This window comes from Calypte anna, chromosome W (assembly GCF_003957555.1).
Source record: "Calypte anna isolate BGI_N300 chromosome W, bCalAnn1_v1.p, whole genome shotgun sequence".
In the NCBI taxonomy this organism is placed as follows: Eukaryota; Metazoa; Chordata; class Aves; order Apodiformes; family Trochilidae; genus Calypte; species Calypte anna.
Genome location: NC_044276.1, coordinates 19,460,571 through 19,487,015, shown reverse-complemented (window position 1 = coordinate 19,487,015; position 26,445 = coordinate 19,460,571).

Here is a 26,445-nt window from a genome sequence, read left to right as displayed (position 1 = left end):
ATAGGATCATTTCCAAGCAGAGGATTTATGAATGGAAGCAGAAAAAGCGCTAGTTATTTAGAAGAGCTAGAAAGGGAGAGGTAAACTTCTTCCTTTATTCATTCAGTATGCACTGACTTCTAATTTTAACATGAAAATTTACTAATATATCTAAGATTTAGCTATCATGCATATGATTTTGATAAGTGGTATACTTACGTTAACAGGGAAGGAAACCAGGAGCATACGTTAGATTTGTCTCCCCATATAGAAAGGAAAGAGAATAAGGGAGAGATTCTTACAGTCTGGAAGCTAAACTACACAGCTTTAATGAAACGATAGTTATCAAAATGAAAATTATTAAATATATACAAATATACAGAAAAGCAATATCACGTTCCTCCTCCCTTCCCTCCAATAACACATATCACCACCAAGGATGCAGGGCATGCCCTGGAAAAGTCCTAGGCTGGGATCCTGGAGTCACAGAAATAACAAAAATCACAAAAAGTTAAGGGTTGGAAGGGATCTCAAAAGATCATCAAGTCCAACCCCCCTGCCAGAGCAGGGTCCCCTACAGGAGGTGACATAGGAATGTGTCCAGGCAGGTTTTGAATGTCTCTAGAGAAGGAGACTTCACAACTTCCCTGGGCAGCCTCCAACAGTGCTCTGTCACCCTCACAGTCAAAAAGTTTTTCTTATATTTATGTGGAACTTCCTATGCTCAAGCTTATACCCATTACCCCTTTTCCTATCATTGGACATGACTGTAAAGAGCCTGGTTCCATGCTGGCCTTGGGCGAAGAGAGCTTGACCCTCATGATCCCTCAAATTTATACTGAGTATGATGCGTATGGGATGGAATACTCTGGTCAATTTTTGTCACCTGTCTGCTCTGCTCCTTCCTAAAGGAGGGTTGCAGTTTTGACGCCTTTCCTTCCTTTCTCTTTCTGGAGCATAAGATGTTCCTCAGAACTGGTCAGTGGTCTTGGTTCCGCAGACCATTCTCTAGCTGTAACTATAGCCATCGAGCGTTACAGTCCTAGAAGCAGACACTTCTAGGACTAGAAGAGAAACTTGCTGTTAATTTCAGCAAGTGCAGCTACTTACAAGAGACTTAGCTGAAAGTAAAATTACAAGAAAGAAAATTGGTTCTGTCCCAGCTCAAACCAGGACACTTCCCTTCCAGTTTTCCATTGAGATAGTCTGTCTTTGTAGTGCCTAGGGTACTAGTGAACTGATTTTTTTTTAAAATATCCCCGAGAATAAAACGGAGAGAGACATTTTAATTTGCGATGATTTCACTGATTTGGTTATGAAACACTATACCAGCAGTTTTACTGTCACAACTGAGGTGGTGAAGATTTGTGATGCCAAGAAAATGACCTATAGAGATATGATCAGATAACATCTGGCTTCATTATTAGTGAAATTATTTATAATTCAAACTGCCCTATTCATGATGCTGTTTGAAGAGACATGTAATAACACTTATGGCATCATGATGTAAACACTTTGAAAATACAAAATATGTCTCTCGAATCAGTATTTTTTCTGCTCTTTTAAAAACATACCAAACATACTCCCAATCAACAGATCTTTACCTCACTATATCATGCCTGACAGGCACCTAAAGATAAGAGTGCTTATCAGGGCGCTTCCTGGTACATAGTCCAGACAAAGACAGTAAAATTAGCAAGACAACAAAGACTGAAAGATAAGAATAAATAAAAGATAAATTCTTGGGATGGCAAAAGTCTGTGACATCTTTAGCAAGTCTGGGTGCCAGTGATGTATGAAAAGACAGACCCCTTTTTTGCTATGTAAAAAACTCCAAGAGGAAAGGAGAAGACGTGGTTCTCTCTACACCCCCCCTTCTCTCGCCACTTCGGCTTCAGCTACGGGACAGCCACAGCGGAAGAAAGAAAAAGGGGAGAACATCAACCAAGCAGGAACAGGTCCTACGCCCCCCCACTCCAGCCAGAGGCCAGGGCCTGTGGATGGTGATAAAACTCCATTGTTCTCTTGTTTTCTTTCCTTAACGACTCTCTCCCCAAAGTGACTAATTCTCTCCTCTTGTAAACTTGTTTCTCCTTTTAAAGGTGGCGTTATTGTCTCCTTTCCCTAAAATAAATCCTTGTAATTTGCTTAAATCATAAAGCCTGTTATTTTTGTGAATTCGGGCGACATCTATGAGTAGTGGCTGATTTTTCCTCACAATCAAAATATAAAATAACAGCTCGGATCGTAACACATCAGCATGGACCCTGAATAGCCAAAAGAATCAGAATTTGAGGGTGAGCAACACAGAATAGTTCTTCTCGAATTACTAATTTCTGAAAGGAAAAATAAGCACTTATTTTCCTGTGTCTGAATTTTTTGGTCATGTTTAGAAAATTTCTGTGTTTCTAAACATATATAACAAATATTTATTTTCTAGTAGATCATGTTGTTTGTATTAAATCAGACCTTCAAAGAACTCATAGAATTTGCAAATTTCAAAAATAATTTGGAAAGAAAATTAATCTTTTTCAGAGACCTGAAACAGGAACGTTTCCACTCAGGAATCTAATACATTGACACAATACGTGCTGCTTGTGGGCAAGAGTGTTTGAAAAAGTAATTTATTAACTGTGTGTGAATTTGGGAAATTCATTAGCATGGCCAAAATGATCTTTTGAAGGGGAATAAATGATGAAGTTGTCTGCATATTTCTCTTTTGTTCATTTACCCTCTATTTTCAAGCTGTTTAAAGGGGAGGGGCAAGGGAAGACAGTGTGTATGTTTAAGTTAGCAGTTTAGAATAGAATTTCTGTTAAATGTACCCTGCTTTTTCTCTCGCTAGTTCCAGATGTATTTGGTTTCACTGAATAACTGAAGTATGTACCTACAAATATTTAACAGTATTTTTTGTAGAAACAGCTAACATATTGTAAAAATTTTCTGACCCAATATTAATGCTTGGGGGTTTTTTTGCTTGGTTTTTTGGTTTTTGTTTGTTTGTTGATGTAGACATTTGTTTCATTTTCCTATTTTATGTATTGATTGGTTGAAAGAGAATTGGAACCTGTTTTGCCTCTGGTGTTTAGTAAAAGCTCCTATTTTGAAAAACTGGTAGCTTTGAGAGTAATTTTCAGGAACTGATACATTTTCAAGGTTATGTAATTTTTTAGCCTACCAACGGAAGTGAAATAATTATTCTAATTGTAATTACGTAACATAAGTAGAGTAGCATATATTTTGTTACCCTTCTTACTGGGAATAACATTTAAATATTTATTGAAAAAAGATTTCCAAAAGAAGAAACCACTTTTTTGTGAATCTGCATTCATTCAGCTTTACTTATAGAACCATAGAATCAGTAAAGTTGAAAAAGACTCTTAAGTCTGACAATAAACCTAATACCACCATGCTCATTGAACCATGAATTGCCACATCTACACATTTTTTAACACCTCCAAGAATGGTGAATCCAGCACTTCCCAGGGCAGCCTGTCCCAGTGCTTCATAACCCCAATAAAAAAAAAATTTCTCACTATCCAATCTAGACCTTCCCTGGCGCACCTTGAGGCCATTTCCTCTTCTCCTTAAGAGAACACACCAATCTCCACCTCAATACAACTTTCTTTCAGGTAGTTGTAGATAGCAAGGTCTCACCTCATCCTTCTCTTCATCAGACTTGTCCTGGTTTCGGCCAGGATAAAGGTGATTTTCTGTTTTGTACTTTTACTTTTAGCTAAGTCTCTTTAAGTAGTTGCACTTGCTGAAATTAACAGCAAGTTTCTCAGACAGTTTGTATTTCTAGGACTGATAACACTTGATGTTTATAGTTACTGCTAGAGACTGGTATGCAGAGCCAAGGACACTGATCAGCTCTGAGAAAAACATTTTACCGTCCAGGAGGATAAAGAGGTCCCACCTGAGCCCTCCTATGGGGACGAACAGACAAGATAGATGCCAGAATTGACCAAACAGAGTATTCCATCCCATATACGTCATACTCAGTATAAATTTGAGGGATCACGAGGGCCAAGCCAGACTTCTGGATTTCCGGATTTCCTGCCTTTCCTGCTTCCCTTCCTTCACCCGACATCCTGGAAGGATTCCGTCCGTTCGTCTGCCTGTGGTCCTGATCCGTGCCAGCCCATATCTGTGTGTTCCTGCCTCCAGTTCCTGACTGCTGCCGACTCCAGGAGTCTAGCCTGGACTTTCCCAGGGCTGCCCTGCAGCCTCAGTGGTGACGTGAGAGTTATTGGGGGAGAGGGGGGAGGAATGTGGTATCCATTTTCCTGTATATTTGTATATATTTAGTAATTTTTCCTATTTATCGTTACTGTTTCATTAAAGTTGTGTAGTTTAGTTTCCAACCCATAAGTCTCTCTCCCTTATTCTCCCTCCTTTCTTTATCAAGGAGGAGAGAGAGATTAATAGAGAGCGTCTGTTATTCGGTTTAATTGCCGGGCCAGTGTTAAACTGTGACAGATTTATTGGCGCCCAACGTGGGGCCCGAGCTAATTGGCTCGAGTCCAGTTCAGATTTTGACTAAATTGCCTGAACAGTTTGAATTCCAACTCCAGTGAAAGAATGGCTTTCCTGAGTTGGATTCAGACCTTGTTCTTTGGAAATTTCACAGGGTTGGAGATTAAACCAATCATGCCGTACCTCTGGTATTTAGGGTATGCAATCTGTCTTTTCGCAGCTGGAATTGCTGCTGCTTTGTGGTTTTTCTTTCATAAGAGCTGTTTAAGAACCATCATTGCAATATGGTCCTCAATACTGGTGTATACCATGGTGCATGGTGCTGTAGTGTTTCATACAGAGATAAAAAACTTGGTTGGTAATTACACTCCCAGTTTTAATTTGGGAATTTATACCACTCCATCATATTTCGGGCTGACTCCACCAGATTTTGGTGGCAATAGCATTTCATTTCTCAATCTTCTGGTGGGTGTTGTTAATTTTTCTCATATATTGGTGAGGAGTAAGACAAAAACCACAGTAATGAGATTGAGCATGCCTTTTCGGAGGCCGAGAGCTGCTGTTCGGAGAGTGAGAGCTGCTCCTCGTACAGAAAGCACCCCCACTCCTGCCTCCCCAGCTGCTTCTCACCCTCCCTGACGCAAGGGCACAACTCAGATAAGGCCAGGCAGCATCGCCAGTGTTTCTGCTACAGCTCCAGTTGCTGTTTCTACTCCCACAGACACTACTGCTGCTCAGAAAGCAAGCCCTGCTGCTGCTACTGCTGCAGACACCACAGCCTCTCCCCCTCAGCCCACACCGTTACTTGTTGACCCTGTAACTAGGAGAAAGGAAAACAATGGAAATCAGAAACAAGCCTTAACCATTCCAAGTCTGAAAGAGACGACCAGGTGATAGAGGAAATAGAGGATACTGCCTCTCCTCGTAGAGCAGCTAGAGCATACTCCAAAGCAGAGTCAGCTGAGGACTCAGGCTCAGAATCTGCTCAGCCCTATTCCATGAGGGACTTGCGTACTCTGAGAAAAGACTACAGCCGTTTTTCAGGTGAACCACTTCTCTCTTGGTTACTCCGATGCTGGAATGATGGGGCTGCTACCATAACATTAACTCAGAAGGAAGCCAGGCAGTTGGGATCCCTGGCCAAAGATGCAGGTATTGATCGGGCATTTGGGGAAAAGGCTGGAACCACCAGCCTATGGAAGCGACTCTTGTCAGCTGTAAGGGAGAGATATCCCTATAAAGAGGAAATAGACTGCCCACAGATCAAAGCAGCCACACTTGGAAAAGCTATCAGGTATATGGAAGAATTGGCTGTACGAGATGTGATCTATAATAATGATGACATTGGAGATCCTTATCACGTTCTTGCCCTAAACCTATGATGCAAAGGTTTGTGCATGCTGCACCACCACCTTTTAACCATACACTATCAGTGGATGCAACTGTGGGTGAAGTGATTAAAACAATACGAGAGTGTGAAGATGCTGTCATAGCCCCTTGTCGGGCCTGGGTCTCAGCTATAAAGAGAACATCTGAGAAACTGCATTCACCCCTTTCTCCTCAGACAGAAGGAGGACGCCAAATTCCAGCCATCAAGAGGAGACGCCCTCCTATGAGACAGAATCGAGAGAAACAGAATTCAGCAAGAGGAACCCTATGGGCACTCCTGTGTGAGTATGGAGAGGACATGAAAAAGTGGGACAAGAAACCTACTGCTGCCCTACAGGACCGAGTGTTTGAGTTGATGAGTAAGCCGAAGGTAAAAGGAGGTCCTTCTAAAAAGATGGCTGCTCAAGTCTCCAGTGTGGAGTTACCCAATCCAAATATGCTGGTGACTCAAGATCCCTGTACATCAGATGTGAGTACTGGGGATGCAAACTCCAGTAATGCACATACTGACAATGCTGTATGTGCTCAAGCTTAGAGGTGCCCTGCCTCCAGCCAGGTGGAGGAGAGGGACAACCGAATCTATTGGATTGTGTGGATTCGATGGCCTGGCACACTAGAACCACAAAAGTATAAAGCCTTGGTGGACACTGGTGCACAGTGCACCCTAATGCCATCGAATCAGAAAGGGACAGACTCCGTCACTATTTCTGGAGTGACGGGGGGATCTAAAGAACTGACTATTGTGAAGGCTGATGTGAGCCTCACTGGAATAAAGTGGCATGAACACCCAATAGTGACTGGTCCAGATGCTCCTTGCATCCTTGGCATAGACTACCTCAAGGGAGGTGATTTCGAGGACCCGAAAGGGTACCGCTGGTCCTTTGGTACTGCAGCTATTAAGACTGAGAATGCAGAATGGCTGCATGCTTTGTTTGGCCTTTCAGATAAATCCTTTGTAGTGGGGTTGCTGAGAACTATAAACCAGCGGCTGCCAACTGCTACTTCAGTAGTGCATCGTAGACAATATCATGTCAACAGAGATGCTGTGATCCCCATTCACAAGCTGATCCGGCAACTAGAGATCCAAGGAGTGATCAGCAGGACTCACTCACCCTTCAACAGTCCTGTATGGCCAGTGAAAAAGCCTAATGGAGAGTGGAGGCTGACAGTGGACTATCGTGCCCTGAATGAGGTTACACCACCACTAAGTGCTGCTGTGCCGGACATACTAGAACTTCAGCATGAGCTTGAGTCAAAGGCAGCCAGGTGGTATGCTACTATTGATATTGCTAATGCATTTTTTGCTATTCCTATAGCACCAGAATGCAGAGCACAATTTGCCTTCACCTGGAGAGGTGTCCAGTACACTTGGAATCGACTGCCCCAGGGGTGGAAACACAGTCCTACCATCTGCCATGGACTGATCCATGATACCTTGAAAAAGGGTGGAGCTCCAGAACATCTACAGTACATCGATGACATCATTGTGTGGGGTGACACAGCAAAGGAAGTCTATGAGAAAGGCAAGAAGATAATTGAAATCCTAGAGGCTGGTTTTGCTATTAAAAGGAGCAAGGTCAAGGGACCTGCACAAGAGATACAGTTTCTGGGAGTTAAGTGGCAAGAGGGACGTCGCCACATCCCAATGGACGTGATTATCAAAATAACAGCTATGGCCCCAACCAACTACCAAAAAGGGAACTCAGTCCTTCTTAGGAACTGTTGGTTTCTGGAGGATGCATATTCCTTTTTATAATCAGATTGTGAAACCTCTCTATGAGGTTATCCGGAAGAAGAAAGACTTTAAATGGGGCTCAGAACAACAAGCTGCTTTTGAGGGTATTAAACAGGAGATTGTGCAGGCAATGGCCCTTGGACCAATTCAAACAGGGCCAGACATCAAAAATGTTCTTTACACCGGAGATGGAGGTGACGGTCCTTCATGGAGCCTCTGGCAGAAAGCTCCAGGAGAGACTCGAGGCCGACCTCTAGGATTTTGGAGTAGAAACTACAAAGGCTGCGAAGCCAACTACACAGCCACTGAAAAAGAGATACTGGCCGCATATGAAGGAGTTAGAGCTGCTTCAGAAGTAATTGGTACTGAAGCACAGCTCCTCCTAGTGCCACGATTACCTGTACTGGGTTTTATGTACACAAGTAGAGAATCTTCCCATCATGCTACCGATGCTACCTGGAGTAAATGGATTGCTTTACTCTCACAGAGAGCTAGGATAGGAAGACTCAATCATCCAGGAATTGTAGAAGCAATAACACAGTGGCCAGAAGGCAAACACTTTGGAATGCCACCAGGAAAAGTGGTAAAACGGGCTGAAGAAGCCCCACCATACGACCAACTACCAGATAATGAGAAACAATAAGCTCTTTTCACTGATGGATCCTGTCGTCTGGTAGGAGGCCATCAAAGGTGAAAAGCTGCCGTGTGGAATCCTACACGACTAGTTGCAAAAACAGATGAAGGAGATGGTGAATCAAGTCAATTTGCAGAGGTAAAAGCCATCCAATTGGCTTTGGACATTGCTGAACAAGAAAAGTGGCCAAGACTTTATCTCTATACTGACTCATGGATGGTATCAAATGCCTTATGGGGTTGGTTAAAGTAGTGGAAACAAAACAACTGGCAACGTAGAGATAAACCTATCTGGGCTTCTGAACTCTGGAAAGACATTGCTGCTAGGTTAGAGAAACTTGATGTAAAAGTGCGTCACGTAGATGCCCACGTACCTTCATATCGAGCTACTGAGGAACATCAAAACAACCAACGAGCAGATGAGGCTGCTCAAGTGTTCCAAATAGATCTGGACTGGGACCATAAAGGTGAACTGTTTTTGGCCAAATGGGCCCACAATGCTTCAGGTCATCAAGGCAGGGATGGAACATACTGATGGGCTTGTGACCGAGGCGTGGATTTATCTTTGGAAGCTATTGCGCAGGTTATCCACGATTGTGACATATGTGCTGCAATTAAGGAAGCTAAAAGGTTGAAACCTCTGTGGTATGAAGGGAGATGGTCAAAATATAGGTATGGGGAGGCCTGGCAAGTCGACTACATCACACTGCCTCAAACCCGCCAGGGTAAGCGCTATGTGCTTACAATGGTGGAAGCAAGTACAGGATGGCTGGAAACATATCCTGTGCCTCATGCCACAGCCCGGAACACTATTCTGGGCCAAGAGAAACAAGTCTTGTGGAGACATGGTACACCAGAAAGATTTGAGTCAGATAATGGAACTCATTTCAAAAATAGTCTTATAAATAACTGGGCCAAAGAACATGGCATTGAGTGTATATACCATATCCCCTATCATGCACTAGCCTCAGGTAAAATTGAAAGGTACAATGGACTGTTAGAAACTACCTTAAAGGCAATGGGTGGTGGAACTTTCAAAAACTGGGGCAAGCACTTGGCAAAAGCTACCTGGTTAGTTAATACCAGGGATTCCATCAATTGAGCTGGTCCTGCTCAGTCAGATCTTCTACACACAGTAGATGGGGACAAAGTGCCTGTGGTGCATGAAAAGAATCTGCTAGGGAAAACAGTTTGGGTTTATCCTGCCTCAGGCAAAGGCAAACCCATTCGTGGGGTTGCTTTCGCTCAAGGGCCTGGACACACTTGGTGGGTGATGATGAAAGATGAAGAAGTACAATGTGTACCACAAGGGAATCTAACACTAGGTGAGAATTCCTAATTTCTGCTTGTTTAATTTAATCAGTAATGCATGGACTCTTTGGGAGTCATGAACTTATATCCCACCATAACTACTGTTATGTGAATTGTTGCATAAACTAACAGTGTTCTGTGAGTATTTTTCAGGATGATTTTTTGGTGATGAAACCAGAACTAGGTTCATTGGCTGACACCCAGTAACTTCCTTGAAGTTACCATCTGCAACCTGAAACTTCTAGACCATGGACATGAACTATGAAAATTGCTCCTTCTTTTGAGAATCTGCTACAAGAGATGAACATCTGCAATCATAGACTGAATTACTTAGTGAATTTTAGCACAGAGAGATAGTAGTAATTTTTGTATAGATATGTTTAGGGATAAGAGATAGTAATGATTGGAGCGTGACACAAATGGTATGGAATAAGGGGTGGAATGTCCTGGTTTGGGCCAGGATAAAGGTGATTTTCTGTTTTGTACTTTTACTTTTAGCTAAGTCTCTTTAAGTCATTGCACTTGCTGAAATTAACAGCAAGTTTCTCAGTCAGTGTGTGTTTCTAGGACTGATAACACTTGATGTTTATAGTTACTGCTAGAGACTGGTATGCAGAGCCAAGGACACTGATCAGCTCTGAGAAAAACGTTTTACCGTCCAGGAGGATAAAGAGGTCCCACCTGAGCCCTCCTTTGGGGACGAACAGACAAGATAGATGCCAGAATTGACCAAACAGAGTATTCCATACCATATACGTTACACTCAGTATAAATTTGAGGGATCACGAGGGCCAAGCCAGACTTCTGGATTTCCGGATTTCCTGCCTTTCCTGCTTCCCTTCCTTCACCCGGCATCCGGGAAGGATTCCTTCCATTCGTCTGCCTGTGGTCCTGATCTGTGCCAGCCCATATCTGTGTGTTCCTGCCTCCAGTTCCCGACTACTGCCGACTCCAGGAGTCCAGCCTGGACTTTCCCAGGGCTGCCCTGCAGCCTCAGTGGTGACGTGAGAGTTATTGGGGGAGAGGAGGGAAGAATGTGGTATCCATTTTCCTGTATATTTGTATATATTTAGTAATTTTTCCTATTTATCGTTACTGTTTCATTAAAGTTGTGTAGTTTAGTTTCCAACCCATAAGTCTCTCTCCCTTATTCTCTCTCCTTTCTTTATCAAGGAGGAGAGAGACATTAATAGAGAGCGTCTGTTATTCGGTTTAATTGCCGGGCCAGTGTTAAACCGTGACAAGACTAAACAATTCCAGTTCCCTCAGGCACTCCTCATAAGACTTGTTCTCCAGACCCTTCATCGATATCCTTTCCCTTTTCCGGACTCACTCCATTAACTCAATGTTTTTCTTGTAGTGAGGGGCCCAATAATGAACATAGAACTCAAGGTGTGGCATTAACAGTGTTGAGTACAGGAGCACGTTCACTTCCCTTCTCCTGCTGGCTATACTATTCCTGATACAAGCCAGGATGCTGTTGGACTTCTTGGCCACCTGAGCAAACTGCTCGCTCATGTTCAACCTAGTGTCGACCAGCACCCCCTGGTCCTTTTCTGCCAGGCAGCTTTCCAGCTACTCCTCCCCAAGTCTGCAGCATTGCCTTAGGTTGTTGTGATCAAAATGTAGGACCTGGCACTTGGCTGTGTTAAATCTCATACAACTGGCCTTGTCCCACCAATCCAGCTTTTCCAGGTTCCTCTGCAGAGCCTTCCTACCCTCAAGCAGATCAACACTCCCACTCAATTTGGTGTCATCTGCAAGCTTACTGAGGAAGCACACAATCCTCTCCTCCAGATCATTGAAGAAGATATTGAACAGGACTGTCCCCAAAACTGAGCCCTGGCGAACACCACTGGACACCAGCCACCGACTGGATTAAACTCTTTTCAGCACAATTCTGGATTCTGGCTACGCACCCAGTTTTTAACCCAACAAAGAGTACACCTGTCTATGCCATGAGCCACCAGCTTCTCTGGGAGAATGCTGTGGGAGACAGTGTCAAAGGCTTTGCTGAAGTCCAGGTAGACAATGTCCACAGCTTTTCCCTTGTTGACTAGGCAAGTCACCTGGTCATAGAAGGAGACCTGGCTGGTCAAGCAGGACCTGCCTTTCCTGAACCCATGCTGGCTAAACCTGATCCACTGGCTGTCCTGCACTTGCCTGTGAGTGCACTCAAGATGAACCTCTCCATAATTTTTCTGGGTACTGAGGTCAGTCTGACAGGCCTTTAGTTCCCCAAATCCTCCTTCCGGCCCTTCTTGTAGATGGGTGTCACAGTGGCAAGCCTCCAGTCATCTGGCCCTCCCCTGTTACCCAAGACTGTTAATAAATGATGGAGAGAGGCTTGGTGATCTCCTCTGCCAGCTCCCTCAATATTCTTGGGTTGATCCTATCCGGACCCACAGACTTGTGAGTGTCCAGGTGCCATAGAAGGTCATTAACTGTTTCTTCCTGGATTACATGGGGTTTAGTGCGCTCCCCGTCCTCACTTCCAGTTCAGGAGGAAGAATACCCTGAGGACAACTGGTGTGACTATTAAAACTGAGGCAAAGAAGGCATTAAGTATCTCAGCCTTTTCCTCATCCTTTTTGGCACTGTTTCCCCCTGCTTGCAATAAATGGTGGAGATTCTCCCCGTCTCTTTTTGCTGTTAATGTATTTCTAAAAAACATTGCTCCTTATGACAGTGGCCAGATTGAGCTCCAGCTGGGCTTCTACCTTCCTAATATTTTCTCTACATGACCTAAATAGATCCCTGTACTCATCCTGAGATGTCTGCCCCTTCTTTCAAATGAGCTAAACTCTCATTTTTTCTGAAGTCCTAGCAAAAGTTCTGATGTAGACACATAAAAATTAGGAAATGTCTCTTGGTCCAGTATTTCTCTACTATTTTAAAAAACTATAGCAAAACTTTTTTTTTTTTTTTTTTTTTCCCTCTGGCTCACCTTAGTTAAAATATGTCAATGAACTGGGTTTGCCTGAAATCACCAGTAAATTTCAGCAGACGCCTAAACATAAAAAAGCTAACCAGAATGTCTCCTGATAAGCTGTCAAGACAGGTAATAAAATTAGCAGATAACAGGAACTGAAGAATTCCTGTAAATCAGCCCAGGATGGTAAGCCTCTTGCCAGTGATTTATGAAAAGACAACCTTCTTTTTTCTTGTATAAAAACTCAAAGAGACAAAGAGAACACCCCCCCTCCCCCCCCACTTCAAAATAATTTGGCTACAGCTACGGCTTGCGACAGCGCCAGAAAAAAAAGTTGAGAACTGCAGCCAAAAGTAGGAACAGCAAGTCCTATGCCACTCCCCCCCCGCAAGCAAGATACCAGAGCTGTGCCTGTGACTTCACAAGGACAAGCAGCCCAGGGCAATGATGCAGGGTGAAAACTTACTGGCTCCCTTTTCTTTTCTCTTCTTTTCTCTTCTCTTCTCTTCTCTTCTCTTCTCTTCTCTTCTCTTCTCTTCTCTTCTCTTCTCTTCTCTTCTCTTCTCTTCTCTTCTCTCTCTTCTCTTCTCTTCTCTTCTCCTTCTCTTCTCTTCTCTTCTCTTCTCTTCTCTTCTCTTCTCTTCTCTTCTCTTCTCTTCTCTTCTCTTCTCTTCTCTTCTCTTCTCTTTCTCTTCCCTTCCCTTCCCTTCCCTTCCCTTCCCTTCCCTTCCCTTCCCTTCCCTTCCCTTCCCTTCCCGTACAAATGCGTAGAGGAATTCCTGAAGGAACGTGGACACCCAGCACTTATGGCCAAACCATGCTTTCGGGCTTATGAAGCAGACTGAGGCCTTTGGTTCTGAGAGCAGTAAACAACTTGTCCTTGAAGAAGCGGTTTTGCTGATATGAGAGCAGTACTGTAAAAACAGGATAATGATGTAGTTCTGTGAGAACAGGATTTGTGGCCAAGATATAGCCACCTGCAAGATTTCGTTATGTAAACAAGGGCTCTAGATAAAGTGGTGTGAAAATGAATAAAGCGAGCTGTGTGTTAATCATATTGGTGTGCTGCAGTCTCCATAGCACTCTTCCCGACAAATGGCACCTAAATTGGGTTTTTGAATTGCAGGTAGTTGCTTCGCGTGACGGTTTACCTAGACGTCGGGAAACGTGGACGGAGAAGGCACTGTTTGGCAATTGTGGCAGGAGCTGGAAGTGAGCTGGCCACTAACCCCCGTAAGGTAGGCACTGCGAACCTAAGGCAAAATGCAGACAGAGGTGGTGGTGTCGTTACTAGGTAGTATACTCTTTAAGAGAGGGATTCCTAGTAATCCGAAACAGCTCCATGAGCTAAGCAAGTGGGCACAGAAACGGGGAATGATGCAAGAAATTCCGTTGCTTCTTAGTCCAACAGACTAGAGAGAGGTGGGCAATAAACTATGGGACACTACCATTGCTGGAGAAAAACATGATGCTAACATTGCAAAGAACCTAGATCCTACTTGGAAAGCAGTAATTATCAGTCTCCAAGAAATGCGAGCCGAGCAGCAAGTGGCAATGTCCGCTCCTCAAGCCTTAGTGGCCGCTCCCGCATCTGTGTCGCCGGAAAAACCTGAGCCACTGGGGGTGGAAAAAGGTCAATCGCGTCTAGAAAAGTTTTTTTTCGTCTCCACTAAAATGATGCCAGTAAAAGGTATGACCGCGCCTGTTGCTAAAACAATAGCGGACATTAAAACAAAAAATGAGCAAATAGTGGACATTAAATTGAAAAATGAGCAAATGTGAGTACAGATTGACATTGCTACCGATACTAAAGGGGCAGTTGGGGCTGTCCCTACGTCCCTGCCTTTACCTGGGTTTTCGGAATTACGGAAAGAAAAGACAGTCATACCGAAAGAGGCAAAAGCTACAGGGGGGTTCCCCCCCCCTTGCTCGCACCTTTCGACCTGTGTAAGTGGTCATAATAGTGGGAATGTGTCTCCAAGAATCATGAAACCACAAAAGGAGAGGGGGGTTGAGAAAATGCTGCAGGAGGTGGTGAAGCAGTTGCAGTTGTTACAGGTTGAAAGCAATGCGAATTGCGTGAATCCTAAGGTTAATTATCTAGACCCCCAGAAGGTGCTGCCTTCCACCGCAGAGGTTCGTCGGAACATTGAATCGGCAGCAGGGTCTGAGGCTCCGATTGGAGACATAGGGCACTCAATGCGTAACGCAGGAATGGTTGCTCGAAGACGGACAGGTTTAGTAAAAGATGCTATTATAGAAGGATATTGGCAGACAGCTTCCATGGTGGCTTGCCGTATTATGATTGATCAGCAGGGAACAGTGAGGTGGGAAGTGCAAGACTGGAAACTTTTACAACAAGCCAGAAGGGTGGTTTCAGAATATGGCTTGCACTCCGAACTCGCACGACAGATGTTAGGCTGGAATTTTCAAGCAGATATTAATTGTGCCTTTGATTGCAAGAATTTGGCCAAGTTACTATTAACTCCCTCACAACAGATTCTGTGGGAGCAAGAATGGCACAGGATGGCTGAATTGGAGGTGCAAAAATCCAGACTTCCAAATGATCCCCTGTATGGGATATCTACAGACATATTAACAGGCAAAGGTCCTTATAAGACAGTAACAGCTCAGCTGCAGTTTCCTAATTTTGTACACAATTTGTATGCTTGTCTAGCTCAGGATGCCTTTTATTCTTTGCCAAGTGAGAAAAAGGGGCTGTGTTTTGCAGGTGTCCAGCAAGGACTGACTGAAACTTATGAACATTTTATTGATCGCCTGATTGAGGCGTTGCGCGCTCAGTCTGATTTGGACGATGCAGGTCGGGACCAAATGCTCAAGCTTCTGCCTTTTGAGAATGCTAACCCACCTACAAAAAGGCTGCTGGCGACCCTCCAAAAGGGGGCTTCTATTGAGCAGATGTTAGAGCGCGCTAACAGAGCAATGCATTCCACCCAAGCAGCTTTCGTCGTGGAGCCGTAGAAAGTCAGACCCAGGTCCTGGCAGCAGCGCTATGGCCAATCAAACAAGGAAAGAAAACTACAATGAGGAAGTTACTGTGTTTTAAATGCGGACAGCCTGGGCATATTTGTACCAAATGTAAAACTGCTGTCTGGTGCGATAATTGTCAGATTGATTCTCATTGTACGAAAATTTGTCGGTGGCCGGGAAACGATCAGCAGAGTGCGAGCATCCGCGCCAAGACAGCAATAGCTGCAAACCAGCATTCTTGGATTGCAACTCGCCAGCCACCTGAGGAAGCCTCGGCATGGACTTGGAAACTACAGTAGCAGTGACTTTAACAAACTCCTCAGTTACTAAAATCCCTAGTCAAGCTGACGGTCCTCTATCACAAAATCAGTGGATAGGAGGGCTATTAATTGGTAGATCATCAGCGGGGCTTAGGGGGTTAATTGTGATTCCCGGAGTGATAGACGCTGATTACGTAGGGAATATTCAAATCATGGCTTACACTTTAAATCCCCCTTTAATGATCCCTGCGGGGAGTTGCATTGCGCATATTGTGCCATTGCAAAGTATTCAACAAAAGGTTGTTGATGTTCAAAGACAAGGAGGCTTTGGTCCAGTGGTTTGTTCTACCCGCTCACTGAATGACAGACCAACTATTGCGGTTAAAATTGAGCAGGATGCAAAGGTCGTTAATTTGGTGTAAATGATTGACACAGGGGCAGATATAAACATTATAAGCCATTCATGCTGGCCACTGCAGTGGCCCTTAAAATTAACACATTCTAATATTGTTGGTGTCAGGGGAGGGTCCACAACACAGGTGAGCGCTAAACCAGTAACAGTCAGTGTACCTTCAGAGACCCCAGTAACTCTGATGGTGTATGTGATAGACCTGCCTGGTAATCTACAGATGCTAATGGGCTGCAATGTGCTCAATCAATTAGGAGCGATCATCACTACCGATAAGCAACCTTTTCAGTTAGGGTCACTGCTGAGCAGCCACCCATTGTTTCGTTAACCTGGCTCTCTGATGAACCCATGTGGGTAGAGCAGTGGCCGTTAACAAAGGAAAAGCTACAACGTGTAAAAGAACTAGAAGATGAACAATTGAAGGCTGGACATATTCAACCACCCACAAGCCTGTGGAACACGCCTGTTTTCACCGTTCAAAAGAAATCTGGTAAATGGCGTTTGCTGCATGATCTAAGGAAGATCAATTAACAAATGATGGACATGGGGGCGTTACAGCAGGGACTACCAAGTCCTGCTATGTTACCCCAAGACTGGCTTTTTTTGATTATAGATCTAAAAGACTGTTTCTTTACCACTTGCGGATGTTGATTGCAAGCGCTTTGCCTTCTCGGTACCATCAGTAAACAAAGCTGGAGCAGCAGACAGGTATGAATGGGTTGTATTGCCACAAGGCATGAAAAATTCACCCACAATGTGTCATACTCATTGTAATCACACAGCACCTGCAGGATGGGCAAGGGATTAGACCCAGCCAGCACGGGTTTAGAAAGGGCAGGTCCTGTCTGACCAACCTGATGTCCTTTTATGATCAGGTGACCCGCCTGGTGGATGAGGGGAAGGCTGTGGATGTGGTCTACCTGGACTTCAGCAAGGTCTTTGATACTGTCTCCCACAGCATTCTCCTGAAAAAGCTGTCAGCCCACAGCTTCGACAGGAGCACTCTGTGCTGGGTTAAGAACTGGCTGGAGGGCCGGGCCCAGAGAGTGGTGCTGAACGGTGCTGCATCCAGTTGGCAGCCGGTCACTAGTGGTGTCCCCCAGGGATCAGTGTTGGGCCCAGTTCTGTTCAATATCTTCATTGATGATTTAGATGAGGGGATTGAGTCCATTATCAGCAAATTTGCAGATGACACTAAGCTGGGGGGAAGTGTCGATCAGCTGGAAGGCAGGAGGGCTCTTCAGAGAGACCTGGACAGACTGGAGAGTTGGGCTGATTCCAATGGGATGAGGTTTAACACAGCCAAGTGCCGAGTCCTGCACTTTGGCCACAACAACCCCATGCAGCGCTACAGGCTGGGGACAGAGTGGCTGGAGAGCAGCCAGGCAGAAAGGGACCTGGGAGTCTGGATTGACAGGAAGCTGAACATGAGCCAGCAGTGTGCCCAGGTGGCCAAGAAGGCCAATGGCATCCTGGCCTGTATCAGGAACAGTGTGGCCAGCAGGTCCAAGGAAGTGATTCTGCCCCTGTACTCAGCGCTGGTGAGGCCACACCTCGAGTCCTGTGTCCAGTTCTGGGCCCCTCAGTTTAGGAAGGATACTGAGGTTGTGGAGCGGGTCCAAAGGAGGGCAACCAGGCTGGTGAAGGAACTCGAGCACAGACCCTATGAGGAGAGGCTGAGGAAGCTGGGGCTTTTCAGCCTGGAGAAGAGGAGGCTCAGAGGAGACCTCAATACTCTCTCCAACTACCTGAAAGGAGGTTGTAGCCAGGTGGGGGTCGGTCTTTTTTCCCAGGCAACTATCAGCAAGACAAGAGGGCATGGTCTTAAGTTGTGCCAGGGGAGGTTTAGGTTGGATATTAGAAAGAATTTCTTTACGGAGAGGGTGATCAAGCATTGGAATGGGCTGCCCCGGGAAGTAGTGGATTCTCTGTCCCTGGAGATATTTAAAAAGTTACTGGATGTGGCACTCAGTGCCATGGTCTAGTAAACGCAGCGGTAGTGGATCAAGGGTTAGACTTGATGATCTCTGAGGTCCCTTCCAACCCCAAAAAATAAAATAAAATAAAATAAAGAAACAAACAAACAAAAAAACTACGTATAGCATGGGCTCTTTGTTCGATCAGGAAAACTTGGAAAGACACATTAATATATTATATGGATGATATACTTTTTTGCTGCGAAACCCCTTTTGTCAATGATGTCTAATATGTCACATCATGTTTAAAGGAAAAGGGCCTGATTGTTGCATCAGAGAAGGTTCAGCTGTCTGCTCCGTGGTTCTATTTGGGTTGGAAGATTTATGAGTCTTATATTCGACTGCAAAAGATCACCTTAGATTTGTCTTTAAAAACTGTGACTGATGTTCAAATCTTATTGGGGAATGTCCAATGGGTTCGTACGATAGTGGGCATTACTAATGCAGATATTGTTCCATTGTTGCTACTTCTACAGAGCACAGATGCGGCAGCCCCTATATCAATCAATTGGGAGCAACTTCTACTGCTGAAAAGAATTGGTGAGAAGATTGCTACAGGCTCTGTGAGTCATCGAGTCTTGTTTCTACCGCTCTCAGTCCTGGTGTACAATCACTGTACACATCCTTTTGCTGTGCTGTGCCAATGGCAAAAGAAAACTAGGGAATTGGGGAGTGTCTGTGCCATAGCAAGTGCCATTGACACTGCAACTAAGACCACAAGCAAAAGGTGGGAAGAAGCAAAGATGAGTTATATATTTTGGAATGGGTCTTCCCCACCGTTCAGCCAAAAACCTCAATTTGTACTCGAATGGAGTGTGTGGCTGATTTGATTCAAAAGGGGCGTGATAGGACTGTCGCAATAGCAGGCTGTGAGCCTCATTATATTAGCATCCCTATTAATAATGTTAATTTTGATTTGCTGATACGGCATTCTCAGCTGCTACAGAGAGCTTTGTTGGACTATCCTGGGGAGGTTCATAATGTTTCTCCGAAAGGTCCTTTCTGGCAGGTATTGTCCCAGTCAGCATGGATCTGACGACCACGGCTATCTACAGTCCCAGTCAGCGGAATGTCCTGGTTTGGGCCAGGATAAAGGTGATTTTCTGTCTTGTACTTTTGCTTTTAGCTAAGTCTCTTGTAAAGTAGTTCACTTGCTGAAATTAACAGCAAGTTTCTCAGACAGTGTCTGCTTCTAGGACTGATAACACTTGATGTTTATAGTTACTGCTAGAGACTGCTATGCAGAGCCAAGGACACTGCTCAGCTCTGAGGAAAACTTTTACCCTCCAGAAAGGAATAAAGAGGTCCCACCTGAGCCCTCCTTAGGGGAGGAACAGACAAGAAGGATGCCAGAACTCACCAGAGTATTCCATACCATACACGTCATAGTCAGTATAAATTTGAGCGATCACAAGGGCCAAGCCAGATTTCCTGCTTCCAGCTGCCTGTCCTTCCTGCCTTTCCTGCTTCCCTTCCTTCACCCGGCATCCTGGAAGGATTCCGTCCGTTCGTCTGCCTGTGGTCCTGATCTGTGCCAGCCCATATCTGTGTGTTCCTGCCTCCAGTTCCCGACTGCTGCCGACTCCAGGAGTCCAGCCTGGACTTTCCAAGGGCTGCCCTGCAGCCTCAGTGGTGACGTGAGAGTTATTGGGGGAGAGGGGGGAGGAATGTGGTATCCATTTTCCTGTATATTTGTATATATTTAGTATTTTTTCCTATTTATCATTACTGTTTCATTAAAGTTGTGTAGTTTAGTTTCCAACCCATAAGTCTCTCTCCCTTATTCTCTCTCCTTTTTTTATCAGGGAGGAGAGAGAGATTAATAGAGAGCGTCTGTTATCTGGTTTAATTGCCGGGCCAGTGTTAAACCCTGACACCGTTTACACCGATGCCAGAAAAAACAGTCGTAAAGCGGCATGTGTTTGGAAGCCGTCTGGACAAACTACTTGGTGTCAACATGTCTTACATGGTACCACAGAGGAAGTCTTTACAGACCTTGGAACTATTGGCCGTATGTTGGGCATTTCAAAACTGGTATGATGAGCCTCTCAATGTGGTGTCGGACTCCTTATATGTCGTAGGAGTTGTTTCACGTATAGAGGACTCCTTTATTAGGGAAATACAAAAACCCAGGTTGCTGCAATCATTTTTTCAGTTATGAACAGCTTTAGTTGGACAGCAACATAACTATTGCATAATACATGTTCGCAGTCATCAATTTGGTCAGGGCTTAGGTGAAGGCAATGCCTTGGCTGACAAATTAGTCAGTCCAGCACAATATAGCCCTCCATGAAGTGATTTTCAAAAGGCCCGAATTGCTCATGACGTGTTTCATCAGAATGCACGATCTTTAAGGAAGCAATCTGAGCTAACACATGCAGAAGCTACTGGTATTGTTCGGTCATGCCCCATTTGCAGTAACATGGGGCCGGGAATTGGTTTCGGAGTGAATCCCCAGGGCTTGAAAACACTAGATTTGTGGCAAATGGATGTCACTCATGCACAATCTTTTGATCGGCTTAAGTATTTCCATGTTTGTGTGGACACATTTTCAAAAATTATATGGGCTACAGCTAAGGTTGGAGAAACGGCTAAGCATGTATGTAAACATTTGACTTGTTGTTTTGCAGTAATGGGTGTCCCTCAGAATATTAAAACAGATAATGGTCCGGCTTATGCTAGCGATAAGGTGTGGACCTTCATGAAGACCTGGGGTGTGAATCAGCGCACAGGTATAGCGCATTCTCCCACAGGTCAAGCTATTGTAGAGAGGGTTCACCAAATGTTAAAGTGTTACTTGGAAAGGCATAAGGATATCCTCAACATCCAAGAACGCCTTTCCAAGGTTTTGTTTTTCCTGAACCTTTTATCTGTTACAGGAGACCGAGACAAACCCCTGGTCACTGTGCGTTATCAACATGCACAAACTGAGCAGCAAGCAAACCCCCGAATGATCGTAAAGTATTGCGATCCTCGTAATGGTTGTTGGCTTGGACCTGTACCTGTACTGTTTAACGGGCTAGGCTATTTTTGTGTCTCCACAGATAAAGGACCAGTGTGGGTTCCCAGCCGTTTTGTGCAGCCCGCACTGAACATCAGGAACCAGCATGCAGAAGGCGCTGATAACATTGACCTGTCTCACCTGCCTATGGGCAACACCACTGGAGATTGATCCTAGGCAGAATATGTGGGTCACCTGGGCAAATCAGACAGACAACCAAGAATTTTGTGTTTCAATGGCTTCTGCCACCGATCCTTTTAGAACTTGCTTGTTAGGAATACCATATTTAGATGAAAGTAGTTTTAGTAATTATAGTACAGGCTTATGCAATAGAAATGATTAAATAGCAGAATGTGCAGCGAAATTGATACAAGGTTTAAATGTTAGTTTGTCATGGGATCCTCAAGAGCTTGATTTATTGGGATCACAATCAGTGGGCAATACTTCTCGAAATTGGACACAGACATGCTTTGTCTTTGGTAGTTTGTGGCAAAAGGCTGGGTATATCCAATGGGCCTGAGTGGAATTAAGAAGGGACCATTGGCTTAAAGGGTTAGCAGGCAATCAATCCATTTCGTGGCTTGTACAGAATAAAATTGGGACCGATGTTTCTCCGGACTTGTCCTACAGCTTTACCAAATTAGGTGGGTTTTGTGGGACAAATGATATGGAAAAAGGATGACATCATTAGGCGCATATGGGGCTGGGAGTCAGGGAACTCGTACATTATTAGGTGTTAGATTCCCTAGAGCCCTACCACCTGGTATATTTTTGATTTGTGGAGACTGAGCCTGGCAGGGTGTTCCAAAAGACGCAATAGGTGGTTCCTGTTACCTAGGAAAACTTAAAATGTTTGCACCCTCGCATCGAAAACTGGAAACAGTCCTACATCAACAAAGGTGATCCTTGAGATTCTCGCCCACCTGTGATGACAATGTTCAGCTCTTGAATAAACCTGCTAGAATTGCTTTAGCGTTTTTTGTACCTGGAGCAGCTTCTGGAAACGCTTTGAGAGAGCTTACAAAATTAGCATGTTGGTCAGAAAAGCAAGCGAATGTTACTATGCAGGTATTAGAGGAATTGTTGATAGATCAAAATAGCTTTCGCCATGCTTTATTGCAAAATAGATCTGCTATTGATTTTTTGCTATTGGCTCAGGGGCATGGTTGTGAAGATTTTGAAGGGATGTGCTGTCTAAATCTCACCAATCATGGCACATCCATTCATACAGCTATACAGTATTTGAAAGAGCATACTGATAGAATACAGCAACAAACAAGCCCTTTTGATGGATGGCTACTCGTAGAAAATCCGCGGAGGCTTAAGGACAACACGCAGTCACCAGTATGGTTTAAGTGAAGTCATCTATTAACAATTCACACTCGCTTTATATAGAGCCCTTGTTTATATAATGATATCTTGCAGGTGGTTATATCTTGGCCACAAATCCTGTTCTCACAGAACTTCTGCTGGCTACATCATTATCCTGTTATTCTTCTTTTCTGCTGCCAGCTCCCTTATCTTTTTCTCATAGCTTATCTTTCAGTAACCTTGCAACTAGGTCTCAAGGCCCTTAGCTTACTCTAGCTAAAGCTAAATAGTCAGGATTGCTCACATGTCTGTTTTCTTCCCGACAGTTTCCCAACAGCCACAGAATCTGTTTTCAGGATTGCCTAGTTGGGGACTTGGTTTGATAAAAGAAGGCCTTTGGTGGCTAGGTATTATAATGTTGTTGTTGTTGGGGGAATGTATTTTGTTCTCTTGTCTTCATAGGGCTTCAACCAAGATCATCAACGAAGCATGGATTGTCCAAAAAGGGGGAATTGTGGAGGAATTCCTGAAGGAACGTGGACACCTGGCACTTATGGCCAAACCATGCTTTCAGGCTTATGAAGCAGACTGAGGCCTTTGGTTCTAAGAGCAGTAAACAACTTGTCCTTGAAGAAGCGGTTTTGCTGATATGAGAGCAGTACTGTAAAAACAGGATAATGATATAGCCAGCTGTGGTTCTGTGAGAACAGGATTTGTGGCCAAGATATACCCACCTGCAAGATTTCATTATGTAAACAAGGGCTCTAGATAAAGTGGTGTGAAAATTAATAAAGCGAGCTGTGTGTTAATCATATTGGTGTGCTGCAGTCTCCATAGCGCTCTTCCCGACACAAACCTTTCAAATGTGGTGTCATTTTTTTCTTGAAATAAATCATTGTATTTTGCTTAAATCGTAAACCCTGTTATTTTTGCAAATTTGTGTGACGTCTATCAGTAGTGGCTGATTTTTCCTCACAATCAAAATTTTATATAAGTTACGTACCGTAACAAGTTCCCTGTTCAGCCAGACTCACCGTCTTCCTTGCCATTTTGTGTCATGGCACATGGGGACAGTCCCCTCCTGCACTTTTAAGATTTCCTTCTTGAACTATGTCCAGCCTTCCTGGACCCCTTCGTCCTTTAGGACTGTTTCCTAAGGCACTCTCTCAACCAGTGTCTTCAACAGGCAGAAGTCTGCCCTCCAGAAGTCCATGGTGAAGGTTTTGCTAACCCCCCTCCTTAATTTGCTAAGCATCAAGAACACCATTTCGTGGTCACTAAGCCCAAGATGTCCTCTGACCATTACATCTGCCACCAATCCTTCTCTGTTTGTGAACATCAGATCTAGTAAAGCATCTTCCCTGGTAGGCTCACTTCCTGCTGCAGCTGGTATCATCCATACACTCCAGGAACCTCCTAGCTTGTCTCCTCTCTGCTACATTATACTTGCAGCAGATGTCTGATAGGTTGAAGTCCCCCACCAGAACAAGGGCTAGTGATTGTGAAACCTCTGCCAGCTGCTTGTAGAATGCCTCATCTGCCTTTTCACCCTGGTTGGGTAGTCTCTAACAGACACCCAACAGGATATCCTCCTTATTTGCCTTCACCCTCATCCTCACCCATAAACACTCAACCTTATAATCACTGTCATAATCAAGCTCTATACAATCAAAACACTTCCTAACATACAGAGCCACCCCACCACCATTCCTTCCCTAATCTTCCAGAAGAGCTTATAGCCATTAATTGCAGTATTCTAGTCATGAGAGTCATCCCATCATGTTTCTGTGGTGGTGACTACATCATAGCTGTCTTCCAGATCCTCCTATTTGTTGCCCATGCTCTGTGCAATTGTGTAGATGCACTTGAGCTGAACTTTTGGTTTCACCCCTAGCATCGCCATGCCACCCCTAGGCTCATCTTTGCTGGGCCTGGTTTTATCCCTTTCCCCTTTCAAACCTAGTTTAAATGTAGTGAAATGAGGCAACCAGGTGCCACTAATTGCCAGGGAGTGAGCATGAGCTTGTGTCAAGCCCACCTGTGCCCAATTAGGGCGGGCCCCCACTGCGCATGAGCAGGACCGGGGGCCAATAAAAGGTGAGGCCTGAGACACAGGCGGGGCTCACTCTGGAGCTAGCCAGCAGAGAGGTCAGTCGCTCTCAGAGCAACAGCACCGATCCAGGCTACTCAACCCTGTGGCTATGGGCTCGGAGCACTGTTTGTGAGTCTCTGCTGGAACACCTGGTTGGACCTTGAAGTGCCATACCCTAAAAGAGGTTCGTCTTGCTACAAGTAGGCACTTGTAGTCTTTCAACATTTTGCTAAAAGAGCAAATAAGCATACTCAGTGACTTCAAAACTTTGCTCCTTTTGTAGTGTGATGGTAGAATTTAGGAAAAACAGAGGGGCCCTCAACAGAGCTAATGACTCCTGAACATTGTTGTAGTTTAAATTAATAACTACAGAAAAAGAGGTTTCTTCAGAAAGCAGAGAGAAGGGAAGATTGTAATAAGATTTATAATACTTCACTTTCCCCAAGCCTTTGCATATAAATAATTTCCCAGTAAAGAAATGTTTTCTAATATGTAGCCTGAACCTTCCCTGACACAGCTTTGAGCCATTCCCATAAGTCTTATAAGAGTTTCCTCGTAGTCCCTTCACCAGCCTTATTGCTCTCCTCTGGACTCACTCCAGCACCTCAATATCTTTCTTGAAGTGAGGGGCCCAGAACTGTACACAGTACTCCAGGTGAGGCCTCACCAGTGCTGAGTAAAAGGGGATAATTACATCTGTAGTCCTGCTGGCCATACTATTCCTGATACAAGCCAGGACACCATTGTCTGTACAGGCCACCTGGACACACAATGATGGCTCATGTTCAACTGGTTCTCAATCAGTACTCCCAGGTCCCTCTCTGCCAGGTCGCTCTCCAGACACTCTTCCCCCAGTCTGTAGTGCAGCACAGGGTTATTGTGGCCAAAGTGTTGGATGCCGCACTTGGTCTTGTTGAACTTCATACTGTTGGTCTCTGCCATTGACCCAGCCTGTCCAGGTCCTCTGCAACGTTTTCCTACCCGACGGCAGATCAACACTCCCTCCTCAGTTTGGTGTCATCCATGACTTTACTAACATTGTCCTGGTTTGGGCCAGGATAAAGGTGATTTTCTGTCTTGTACTTTTGCTTTCAGCTAAGTCTCTTGTAAGTAGTTGCGCTCGCTGAAATTAACAGCAAGTTTCTCAGACTGTGTGTGTGCTTCTAGGACTGATAACACTCGATGTTTATAGTTACTGCTAGAGACTGCTATGCAGAGCCAAGGACACTGCTCAGCTCTGAGGAAAACTTTTACCCTCCAGAAGGAAGAATGAGATCCCACCTGTAGCCCTCCTTTGGGGAGGAACGGACAAGATAGATGCCAGAATTGACCAAACAGAGTATTCTATCCCATATACGTCATACTCAGTATAAATCTGAGCGATCACAAGCATCAAGCCAACTTCCTGACTTTCCTGCCCTTCCAGCCTTTCCTGCTTCCCTTTCTTCACTGTTCACTGTTTTGCTTCGGCATCCTGGAAGGATTTCCGTCCATTCGTCTGCCTGTGGCCCTGATCCATGCCAGCCCATATCTGTGTGTTCCTGCCTCCAGCTCCCAACTTCTGCCGACTCCAGGAGTCCAGCCTGGACTTTCCCAGGGCTGCCCTGCAGCCTTGTTGGTGACATGAGAGTTACTGGGGAAAAAGGGGGGAAGGAACGTGGTATCAATTTTCCTGTGTATTTGTATATTTGTATATATTTAGTAATTTTTCCTATTTATCATTACTGTTTCATTAAAGTTGTGTAGTTTAGTTTCCAACCCATAAGTCTCTCTCCCTTTTTCTCTCTCCTTTCTTTATCAAGGAGGAGAGAGACATTAATAGAGAGCATCTGTTACTCGGTTTAATTGCCGGGCCAGTGTTAAACCATGACAGATTTGATTGGCGCCCGTGGGGCCCGAGCTAATTGGCTCAAGCCCAGTTCAAATTTTGACTAATTTGCCTTAATA